Source organism: Saccopteryx bilineata, chromosome 1 (genome assembly GCF_036850765.1).
Source record: "Saccopteryx bilineata isolate mSacBil1 chromosome 1, mSacBil1_pri_phased_curated, whole genome shotgun sequence".
Lineage (NCBI taxonomy): Eukaryota > Metazoa > Chordata > Mammalia > Chiroptera > Emballonuridae > Saccopteryx > Saccopteryx bilineata.
In genome coordinates, this window is record NC_089490.1 from 222,839,015 (window position 1) to 222,851,338 (window position 12,324).

Here is a 12,324-nt window from a genome sequence, read left to right on the forward strand (position 1 = left end):
ATTTTTAAAATGGAGATAAGTAAGAGTGCTATTTTGAGGGGTCATTGAAAGAATAGCGATATAGTGCTTCAAACAGTTCCTGACATAAACGTTAAATTGCTCCTGTACCTCCCATATTCCCAGAGTAATCAAACTGTCTGGAAGCCATGGTTTCCACACGTGACTCACCTATTCATTGTTATACAATATCTAAATTTCTTCAGGGTGGACTGTCTGGTAGTCGTCATGACCAGAGCTGATGGTCCTGTTTTGGTTAAATAGTGTATTAATTATTAAATATGTTATTAAACTATTCATATAGATTCAACATAACTATAAAATTTATTTAAGATATTTTCAGATTTAATTACCATGAAGCAAACATTTATTATATGCAAAGAAGTGCCAGGCAATTTAAAAATATGTCCTTTTTATCTTAGCCAAGCATTTATGAGGTAAATGTTCTTACTGCCATTTTTAAAGCCTGTCAATATTAGAAGAAAGAAACATGAATAGAACCATACCTCACAAAAATAAATTCAAGATGTTATAAAGACCAAGATATAATTCTGACTAAAGAAGTATTAGAAGAAAATATAGAGAATGGTCTTTTATAGCATTGGGTGACTTAAAGCTCTAAGCATGACATGAAGAGTGAAAGTCATAAAGGAGAAAAAATGACATATCTGGCTCCATTAAAAAAGAATTTTCTCATGATACAATATTACAAATCAAATAAAAAGACTGGGAAAAGTATTTTCATCTTACACAACAATCTGTATGATGTATAAAGAATTTCTTTTGAAATTAACAAAAAGGTCAACTTTCCTAGCAATTGCTGACCAATAAAAGAGGAAGCTGTCAATACATAAGAAGGTATTCATCCTTTTATTATTCAAGGAAATACAATTTTTAATAAAACCAACCCATCAAATTGGTAAAAGTTAAAGAGGGTTGATAATCACAAGGATTGGTGAGGCCATGATTACTCAAGTATTTTCATACCCTCCTGGTGGAACTATAAATTGGTACTAGTTTGGAGGGTAATTTAACATTATGTTATTAATATTTAAGTTGTGTATCACACATTTCAAAATTTACCCTAGAGAACTTATGTATGTGCAGCAGCATTTGTAATGGTGGTGTGAAATTGGGATAAAAGAAATATGTATTAAAAAAGAAAAAGAAATATGTATTTTAGTATTCATCTTTAAGTAATAAGAGCACCTTTTGTGATAATATTTGTATTTGCCCCTGCTCCTGAAATTGTTCTGGAGCATAAAGGTGAAAACAACATCTTTTTTCTTAGCAAACTCCTTTACCCATTCTTGAGTTTATGTTAATGAGATGCCTTGGAAACCCACTAAGATGGGAGGGCTGGTTGCCAGGGGAACCATTTATGTGATGAGACTATTAGAACTTTCAGCCTCACTCCCCAACCTCTGGGGAGGGAGAAAGGGGCTGGAGATTGAGCTCAATTACCAGTGGCCTGTGATTTAATTAATCATGCCTATGGAACCTTCAGAAAACCCTAAACTATGGGGTGTGGAGAGCTTCTAGGTTGGGGAGCACATGGAGGTGCTGGAGGTATAGTGCCCAGAAAGGACATGTAAGCTCCATGCCCTTCCCATATACCTTGCCCTATGCATCTCTTCCATTTAGCTGTTCCTATATCCTTTATAATGAACAGGAAATAGTAAGTAGACCACCTTCCTGTGTCCTGTGAGCTGTTCTAGTAAATTATTGAATCCCAAAAAAGGGGTTGTAAGAACCCTCGATTTATGTCCACTTTATCAAAGGTATGGATGACAACTTGGACCTTGCAATTGGCATCTAAAGTGGGGGGCAGTCTTGTGAGACTGAGCCTTAACCTATGGGGTCTGTGATAACTCTGGACAGTTAGTGTCAGAATTGGATTAGTATCTGCCAAGAATTAGAGAATTGCTTGGTGTGGAAAACCCACACATTTAGTGTTAGAAGTGTTGTGAGTACAGAAACTGAGTGTAGAAAAAAATAAGAGGTTTTTCTTTTAAGTGTGAATAATTTATATACCCTTCAAAGGAAAGTCACTAAATCTGTGGTTTAGATAAACTATGGAATATATGCACAGAAAAAAAAAAATGAAATAGATCTCTATGTATACTAAAGTAGAATTAAACTCCAAAATACATTTTTTTAAATGAGAGGTGGGGAGGCAGAGACAGACTCCTGCATGAGCCCAGACTGGATCCACCCAGCAAGCTGACTTTGGGGTGATCCTTTGCCCATCTGGGCCGCTGCTCCATATTGCTCAGCAACTGAGCTATTTTAGCGCCTGAGGCAAGGCCATTGAGCCATCCTCAGCGCCCAGGGCCAATTTTGCTATGGCTGAGGGAGGGGAAGAGAGAGGAAGGGCAAAGGGTGGAGAAGCAGATGGTCACTTCTCCTGTGTGCCCTGGCCAGGAATTGAACTGAGACTTCCAACACATTGGGCAGAGATGCTCTATTGCTGAGCCAACCAATGAAGGACCACAATAGAATTTTGAGAGAAAAAATAAAGCAAAACAGATGAGAAAGACACACATGGTATGAAACCATTTATATTTTTTAAAAGTCCACATACAACCATGCTATATATTTTCTCTACCTTGACACATATATATAAAAAAATATTTGAAAGAGTAAATACCCAATATCTAATAGTGATTATCACTGAAGAGGTAGAAGAAGGCATTGAAATAGAAAGTATGTCAAGTAGGTCTTTAACCATGTTGGTAATTAATTTTATAAGCAGAATGTAACAAAAAAACTTAATTTAAAGAAGAAAAAGGTATAATTCAAAGTTACACAGATAAAAAGAGGTGGGGTTTAAAAATAAGTAGCAAAACTAACCAACCAATAACAAAAAAAAGGGTCTTTTCCTCCTATTGTATTGCCTTTTATATTGTCCATGTAGATCATCAGAAAAATATTTTAAAAGGAAGTTATCATGTTTATATTTACTCTGAGTCTGGCAGTCACTTTGAAATTAGATTTTTGCTCATTTATATAGTCCTTTGTCTCTATTCTTAAATTTTAGCTCTTAGCCTCTTAAAATAAATGTCAACCTTTTCAGTTCAATTTTCTGTTTTGTCAGCATATCAGTGGCTCATGCTCTACTTTAGTAATAAAATACAGTGGAAGGTTTCTGCTTGTCATGTCAATGAAAATCTTTTGTCTGTATGATTCCCCCAGTCTAAGCGGGTGTTTGGCTTCTGTCAGCTTATTAATGCAGAATGCTGCACTTCGAGTGTCCCGCTGACTTTGAAGAGTAGCCAACCCTTTTAAGGTTTAGGTCTCTAGCTTTTTGCATAATTAGAAACATGACCCCTCAGTAAGCTGTATCATTGTATTTCCTGCATGAGTTTAACATGAAATTTAAAAAGAATTAAATCTCAAATCTGATAAAGGAATCTCTTGGCCTCTGTTGGAATCGTGGATTGTGACAGCAGCTTTGAGCTCCTTTGTTGATCTTTTAAGCCTGCCGTGAATTGAGTACATGACATAAGAGTGACTTGGGCACTTGGAAAAAAGAGCATTAGGCATGACTTGGAGACCAGACCACCTGTGTGCTTGTGGTGTTTTGTTAGGACCTAAGGGACTTTTTGCAGAGTGTACTTAACACCTGAAGATGACTTTGGATATATTTGAAAAGTGATTTGAAGTCCTCACAGGGTTTCTGAACTTCTGCCCTGCACTCATGCCTCATTATCCTTGAGGTAGGGAAGAGCAACAACAATCTCTTTTTCTTGCTTTATGGTCCAGGTGCCTTTGAACGTAATCAAGATGAAACTGCTTTGTATTAAATTTCTTTCTGTAGCTCCTGGTGCTTGGGGAAGTTTCACTTTTCAGAGAGAAGAAATGATTACTGCTGTGCTATCCTGGGACTTTTGTCCAGCTTGTGATTTGGGGGTGGATCTTTGGCAGTGTTCTGAATTCTTGGCTTTGAAAGACTGGCAGGAGCTTCCCAGAAATGAGAAACAAGGAAATGCTGAAGTCTGCCTTCTATTTAAAAACAACAATAGCCTGACCTGTGGTGGCGCAGTGGATAAAGCGTCGACCTGGAATGCTGAGGTTGCCAGTTCAAAACCCTGGGCCTGCCTGGTCAAGGCATATATAGGAGTTGATGCTTCCTGCCCCCCCCCCTTTTTTTTCTCTCTCTCTCTTCTCTAAAATGAATAAATAAAAATTTTGAAAAAAATTAAAAAAAATAAAAACAACAATAATACTTATTAATGATTCTTAATAATGCTTAAAACTGGTAATAACTATGGATTAACTTAGGAATTAAAGGCATTTCTTAGGCCTCTGTATTTCAGGGTGAAACTCCTGCATACATATCAGACCAGTCTCTTCCTTATTTCAAACATTCGGCCAAGATTATTCAGGGACTTGCTTAGTCCTGTTTGTTCTGACTGTTGCACTAAGTACTAATTCTGCATATTCATTGGTTCAGCCTGGAACCACACCCATGTGCCTTACATCCTCCTCTGCCTCAACTGCTCTTGAACCTGGACCATGTTGCAGGGATAATGTTGACTTGTTCCCTTTGCTCCCAAAGCTCCTTGATCACATTTATCAAAACATTTACATGGTGTTTTCAGGCACTCAAGCAACATTTGCCATCAAAGAGGGTAACTTGGAGAACCATTCTCTCCCTCTCACTTTGTCACACCACATGCATTGATGAAGTTCCCACTGCGAGAGGCTTGCTCAGGCCTGGCTTTGGGCTGGCCCCAGGGACTGGAAGCTCTGTGGCTGGAATTGATGGTCTCTGAGGGACAGATAATGAGTAGCCATGTGGAGCTGAAGAATGGGAGTGAAATCAGGAAGGTGACAGCCAGACAAACATAGGAATTGGATAGGGAGCAAAGCCTTGTGCTGGGGACAGGGCTAACATGCCTAGATCTGTTATTTTATTTTTTTTATTAATTCATTGTGTTTACATAGATTCTAATGCTAACCGTGTTCCCCAGTACATCCCGTCTCCCTCCCCGTACCGCTCTCCCCCTTTCCCTCCAGGATTTGCTTTTCTGCTCTCCTCCCATCCTATCACCCTATCATCCCCTTTCCCTTTCCTTCTGTCTGCTTTCCTTCTGGATCCTTTGATCCTGCTTTAGTCTCTATTCCGCTCCTCAGTTCATATTGTTCATTGATTCCTAAAATGAGGTCATATGATATTTTTCTTTCTCAGCCTGGTTTACTTCACTTAACATAATAGTTTCTAGTTCCATCCATCTTGTCGCAAAACATATTTCCTTCTTTTCCATAGTATTCTGTTGTGCATATATACCACAGCTTTTTTTTTTCTTGTATTTTTCTGAATTTGGAAAAGGGAGGCAGTCAGACAGACTTCCGCATGTGCCCGACCGGGATCCACCCGCATGCCCACCAGGGGGCGATGCTCCGCCCATCTGGGGCGTGGCTCTGTTGCAACCAGAGCCATTCTAGTGCCTGAGGCAGAGGCCATATAGAGCCATCCTCAGTGCCCCAGCCAACTTTGCTCCAGTGGAGCCTCGGCTGCGGGAGGGGAAGAGAGAGACAGAGAGGAAGGAGAGGGGGAGGGGTGGAGAAGCAGATGGGTGCTTCTTCTGGGTGCTGTGGCCGGGAATCGAACCTGGGACTCCTGCACGCCAGGCCGACACTCTACCACTGAGCCAACTGGCCAGGGCCTGTACCACAGCTTTTTAATCCAGTCGTCCAATACTTGGGCTGTTTCCACATCTTGGCTATTGTAAACAATTCTGCCATAAACATGGGGGTGCATTTCTCCTTTTCAAACTGTACTATGGTATTCTTGGGGTATATTCCTAAAAGTGGGGTGGTTGGGTAAAAAGGCAGTTCGATTTTTAATTTTTTGAGGAATCTCCATACTGTTTTCCACAGTGGCTGCACCAGTCTGCATTCCCACCAGCAGTGCAGAAGGGTTCCCTTTTCTCCACATCCTCGCCAGCACTTACTCTGTGTTGTTTTGTTGATGAGCGACATTCTGACTGGTGTGAAGTGATATCTCATTGTGGTTTTAATTTGCATTTTTCTAATGATTAGTGATGTTCAGCATTTTTCATATGCCTATTGGCCATCTGTATGACCTCTTCAGAGAACTGTCTATTCAGTTCTTTTGTCCAATTTTTGATTGGATTGTTTACTTTCCTGGTGTTGAGTTTTATAAGTTCTTTATAAATTTTGGTTATTAACCCCTTATCAGATGTATTGTCGAATATGTTCTCCCATTGTGTGGTTTGCCGTTTTATTTGTTCATATTGTCTTTAGCTGTGCAAAAGCTTTTTAGTTTGATACAGTCCCATTTGTTTATCCTGTCCTTTATATCCCTTGCACATGGAGATAAATCAGCAAATATATTGCTGCAAGTGATGTCGGAGAGCTTATTGCCTATGTTTTCCTCTAGGATGCTTATAGTTTCATGACTTACATTTAAGTCTTTTATCTATTTTAAGTTTATTTTTGTGAATGGTGTGAGTTCGTGGTCTAGTTCCATTTTTTTGCAGGTAGTTGACCAATTTTCCCAACACAATTTGTTAAAGAGACTGTCTTTATTGTATGCTATCACCACCCTTTCAAATATCAATTGTTCATAAAGGCGTGAGTTTATTTCTGGGTTCTCTGTTCTGTTCCATTGATCTATATGCCTGTTCTTATGCCAGTACCAAGCTGTTTTGAGTGTAATGGCCTTGTAGTATAACTTGATGTCCGGAAGTGTGATACCACCTACTTTACTCTTCTTTTTCAAGATTTCTGAGGCTATTCGTGTTCTTTTTTGGTTCCATATGAATTTGTGGAATATTTGTTCTATATCTTTGAAGTATGTCATTGGTATTTTAATAGGAATTGCATTGAATTTATAAATTGTTTTGGGTAATGTAGACATTTTAATGATGTTTATTCTTCCTAGCCATGAACATGGTATATGCTTTCACTTGTTTGTATCTTCCTTGATTTCTTATATCAATGTTTTATCATTTTCCGAGTACAAGTCTTTAACCTCCTTGGTTAAATTTACTCCTAGGTATTTTTTTGTTGTTGCGATAGTGAAGGGGATTATTTTCTTAATATCGCTTTCAGACAGATCATTGTTGGTGTATAAAAATGCCTCTGATTTCTGAGTATTAATTTTATATCCTGCTACCATGCTGAATTCATTTATCAGGTTCAGTAGTTTTTTACTGCGACTTTAGGGTTTTCTATGTACAGTATCATATCATCTGCAAATAATGATAGTTTTACTTCTTTTCCAATTTGAATGCCTTTTATTTCTTCTTGTTGTCTGATTACTGTGACTAGGACTTCCAGAACTATGTTGAATAAGAGTGGTGAAAGGGAGCACCCCTGCTTTGTTCCTGATCTTAAGGGGATTGCTTTTAACTTTTGCCCATTGTGTATGATGTTGGCTGTGGGTTTGTCATAGATGGCCTTTATGATGTTGAGGTATGTACTTTGTATACTCACGTTGCTGAGAGTTTTGCTTATAAATGAGTGCTAGATTTTATCAAATGCTTTTTCTGCATCTATTAAAATTATCATGTGGTTTTTCTCCTTCCTTTTATGTGATGAATCACATTGATTGATTTGCGAATATTGTACCAGCCTTGTCTCCCCAGAATAAATCCCACTTGATCATGATGTATGAGTTTTTTCATGTATTGCTTGATCCAGTTTGCTAATATTTTGAGAATTTTAGCATCTATATTCATCAGGGATATTGGCCTATAGTTTTCTTTCTTTGTGTTGTCTTTGCCTGGTTTTGGAATCAGAATTATGCTCACCTCATAAACAGAGCTTGGAAGTTTTCCCTCCTCTTGAACTTTTTGAAATAGTTTGAAGAGGATAGGAGTTAGTTCTTCTTTGAATATTTGGTAGATTTCACCTGTGAAGCCATCTGGCCCAGGGCTTTTGTTTGTTGGGAGTTTATTGATAACTGTTTCGATCTCATTTGTTATCATCAGTCTATTTAGGTTTTCTGATTCTTCCAGATGGATTTTTTTCTTTTTTTTTACAGAGACAGAGAGTGAGGCAGAGAGAGAGATAGACAGGAATGGAGAGAAATGAGAAGAATCAATCATTAGTTTTTCATTGTGCGTTGCAACACCTTAGTTGTTCATTGATTGCTTTCTCATATGTGCCTTGACCGCGGGCCTTCAGCAGACCAAGTAACCCCTTGCTGGAGCCAGCGACCTTGGTTTCAAGCTGGTGGGCTTTTTGCTCAAACCAGATGAGCCCGCGCTCAAGCTGGTGACCTCGGGGTCTCGAACCTGGGTCTTCCACATCCCAGTCCGACGCTCTATCCACTGCGCCACCACCTGGTTAGGCTCTTCCAGATTGATTTTTGAAAGATTACATTTTTCAAGGAATTTGTCCGTTTCACCTAGGTTGTTTAATTTTTTGGCATACATTTCTGCATAGTATTTTCTTACAATCCTTTGTATTTCTACTGTGTCCATTGTTACTTCTCCACCCTCATTTCTAATTTTATTTATTTGAGTCCTCTCTCTTTTTCTCTTTTTTTTTTTTTTATTAAATAATTTTATTTTTTTTTCATTTTTTTTTTTTAGATTCTTTTTTTTTTTTTTAATAATTTTATTTTTTTAATGGGGTGACATCAATAAATCAGGATACATATATTCAAAGATAACAAGACCAGGGTATCTTGTCGTTCAATTATGATGTATACCCGTCACCCAAAGTCAGATTGTCCTCTGTCACCTTCTATCTTGTTTTCTTTGTGCCCCTCCCCCTCCCCCTTTCCCTCTCCCATTCCCCCCTCCCCCCCATAACCACCACACTCTTATCAATGTCTCTTAGTTTCACTTTTATGTCCCACCTACGTATGGAATAATGCAGTTCCTGGTTTTTTCTGATTTACTTATTTCGCTTCGTATCATGTTATCTAGATCCCACCATTTTGCTGTAAATGTTCCGATGTCATCATTTCTTATGGCTGAGTAGTATTCCATAGTGTATATATGTGCCACATCTTCTTTATCCAGTCATCTATTGACGGGCTTTTTGGTTGTTTCCATGTCCTGGCCACTGTGAACAATGCTGCAATAAACATGGGGCTGCATGTGTCTTTGCGTATCAATGTTTCTGAGTTTTTGGGGTATATACCCAGTAGAGGGATTGCTGGGTCATAAGGTAGTTCTATTTTCAGTTTTTTGAGGAACCACCATACTTGCTTCCATAATGGTTGTACTACTTTACATTCCCACCAACAGTGTATGAGGGTTCCTTTTTCTCCACAGCCTCTCCAACATTTGCTATTACCTGTCTTGCTAATAATAGCTAATCGAACAGGTGTGAGGTGGTATCTCATTGCTGTTTTGATTTGCATTTCTCTAATAGCTAAAGAAGATGAGCATCTTTTCATATATCTGTTGGCCATTTGTATTTCTTCCTGGGAGAAGTGTCTGTTCATATCCTCTTCCCATTTTTTTATGGGATTGTTTGTTTGTTTGTTGTTGAGTTTTAGGAGTTCTTTGTATATTTTGGATATTAGGCCCTTATCTGAGCTGTTGTTTGAAAATATCATTTCCCATTTAGTTGGCTTTCTGTTTATTTTGTTATCAGTTTCTCTTGCTGAGCAAAAACTTCTTAGTCTGATGTAGTCCCATTCATTAATTTTTGCCTTCACTTCTCTTGCCATTGGAGTCAAATTCATAAAATGCTCTTTAAAACCCAGGTCCATGAGTTGAGTACCTATGTCTTCTTCTATGTACTTAATTGTTTCAGGTCTTATGTTTAGATCTTTGATCCATTTTGAGTTAATTTTAGTACAGGGGGACAAACTGTAGTCCAGTTTCATTCTTTTGCATGTGGCTTTCCAGTTTTCCCTGCACCATTTATTGAAGAAGCTTTCTTTTCTCCATTGTGTGTTGTTGGCCCCTTTATCAAAAATTATTTGACTATATATATGTGGTTTTATTTCTGGACTTTCTATTCTGTTCCATTGGTCTGAGTGTCTATTTTTCTGCCAATACCATGCTGTTTTGATTGTCGTGGCCCTATAATAGAGTTTGAAGTCAGGTATTGTAATGCCCCCAGCTTCATTCTTTTTCTTTAGGATTGCTTTGGCTATTCGGGGTTTTTTATAGTTCCATATAAATCTGATGATTTTTTGCTCTATTTCTTTAAAAAACGTCATTGGAAGTTTGATGGGAATTGCATTGAATTTGTATATTGCTTTGGGTAATATAGCCATCTTGATTATATTTATTCTTCCTAGCCAAGAACAAGGTATATTCTTCCATCTCATTATATCTTTTTCAATTTCCCTTAACAATGGTTTATAGTTTTCATTATATAAGTCCTTTACATTCTTTGTTATGTTTATTCCTAAGTATTTTATTTTTTTTGTTGCAATCGTGAAGGGGATTATTCTTTTGAGTTCCTTCTCAGTTGTTTCATTGTTGGCATATAGAAAGGCTATTGACTTCTGAATGTTAATTTTGTATCCTGCGACCTTACTGTATTGGCTTATTGTTTCTAGTAGTCTTTTTGTGGATTCTTTGGGGTTTTCGATGTATAGGATCATATCATCTGCAAAAAGTGATACCTTTACTTCTTCTTTTCCGATATGGATGCCTTTTATTTCTTTGTCTTGTCTGATTGCTGTGGCGAGAACCTCTAGTACCACATTAAATAAGAGTGGAGAGAGTGGACAACCCTGTCTTGTTCCTGATTTAAGGGGGAAAGCCTTCAGTTTAGTGCCATTTAATATGATGTTAGCTGACGGTTTATCATATATGGCCTTTATCATGTTGAGATATTTTCCTTCTATACCCATTTTGTTGAGAGTCTTAAACATAAAATTGTGTTGTATTTTATCGAAAGCCTTTTCTGCATCTATTGATAAGATCATGTGGTTTTTGTTCTTTGTTTTGTTGATATGGTGTATTACGTTAACCGTTTTACGTATGTTGAACCATCCTTGAGTTTCTGGGATGAATCCCACTTGATCATGATGTATTATTTTTTTAATATGTTGTTGTATTCGATTTGCTAGTATTTTGTTTAGTATTTTAGCATCTGTATTCATTAGAGATATTGGTCTGTAGTTTTCTTTTTTTGTGCCATCCTTGCCTGGTTTTGGTATGAGGGTTATGTTGGCCTCATAAAATGTGTTTGGAAGTATTGCTTCTTCTTCAATTTTTTGGAAGACTTTGAGTAGAATAGGAACCAAGTCTTCTTTGAATGTTTGATAAAATTCGCTGGTATAGCCGTCAGGGCCTGGACTTTTATTTTTGGGGAGGTTTTTAATGTTTTTTTCTATTTCTTCTCTACTGATAGGTCTGTTTAGGCTTTCTGCTTCTTCTTGACTCAGTCTAGGAAGGTTGTATTGTTCTAGGAATTTATCCATTTCTTCTAGGTTGTTGAATTTAGTGGCATAAAGTTTTTCATAGTATTCTACAATAATTCTTTGTATATCTACGGTGTCCGTGGTGATTTCTCCTCTTTCATTTTGGATTTTGTTTATATGAGTTCTTTCTCTTTTTTCCTTGGTAAGTCTTGCCAAGGGTTTGTCAATTTTATTGATCTTTTCAAAGAACCAGCTCCTTGTTCTATTAATTTTTTCTATAGTTTTTCTGTTCTCTAATTCATTTATTTCTGCTCTGATTTTTATTATCTCCTTTCTTCGGCTGCTTTTGGGTTGTCTTTGTTCTTCTTTTTCTAGTTCCTTAAGGTGAGAAGTTAAGTGGTTCACTTGGGCTCTCTCTTGTTTGTTCATATATGCCTGAAGTGATATGAACTTCCCTCTTATCACTGCTTTTGCTGCATCCCATAGATTCTGATATGTCGTATTGTCATTTTCATTAGTCTGTATAAATCTTTTGATCTCTGCACTTATTTCTTCTTTGACCCATTCATTTTTTAAAAGTATGTTGTTTAGTTTCCACATTTTTGTGGGATTTTTTTCCTCTTTTTTGCAGTTGAATTCTAGTTTCAAGGCTTTATGATCAGAAAATATGCTTGGTACAACTTCAGTTTTTCTGAATTTGCTGATGTTGTTTTTGTGGCCCAACATATGGTCAATTCTTGAGAATGATCCATGTACACTGGAGAAAAATGTATACTCAGTCACTTTGGGATGAAATGTCCTGTAGATGTCTATCATATCCAGGTGCTCTAGTGTTTTGTTTAAGGCCACTATGTCTTTGTTGATTCTCTGTTTGGATGACCGATCTAGAGCCGTCAGCGGTGTATTGAGGTCTCCAAGTATGATTGTATTTTTGTCAGTTTTTGTTTTAAGGTCAATAAGTAGCGGTCTTATATATTTTGGTGCTCCTTGGTTTGGTGCATATATATTAAAAA

General features: G+C 37.5%; 2 protein-coding genes across 10 annotated transcripts in view; one reads left to right on the forward strand and one right to left on the reverse strand.

Moving 5' to 3' along the window:
• Nucleotides 1–12,324, reverse strand: part of CEP170 (centrosomal protein 170) — a 177,928-nt gene that overhangs the window by 136,466 nt on the left and 29,138 nt on the right. For 2 of the 3 annotated variants that reach the window (XM_066236571.1, XM_066236553.1), the window contains exon 2: nucleotides 169–244. The exons of the other annotated variant lie outside the window; for it this stretch is intronic. The gene's annotated coding sequence lies outside the window, so the exon portion shown is untranslated. The remainder of the gene's footprint in view (nucleotides 1–168; nucleotides 245–12,324) is intronic. 3 annotated transcript variants of the gene reach the window in all.
• The window catches only part of SDCCAG8 (SHH signaling and ciliogenesis regulator SDCCAG8), a 246,613-nt gene that overhangs the window by 34,326 nt on the left and 199,963 nt on the right, over nucleotides 1–12,324 (forward strand). The window lies entirely within an intron of this gene.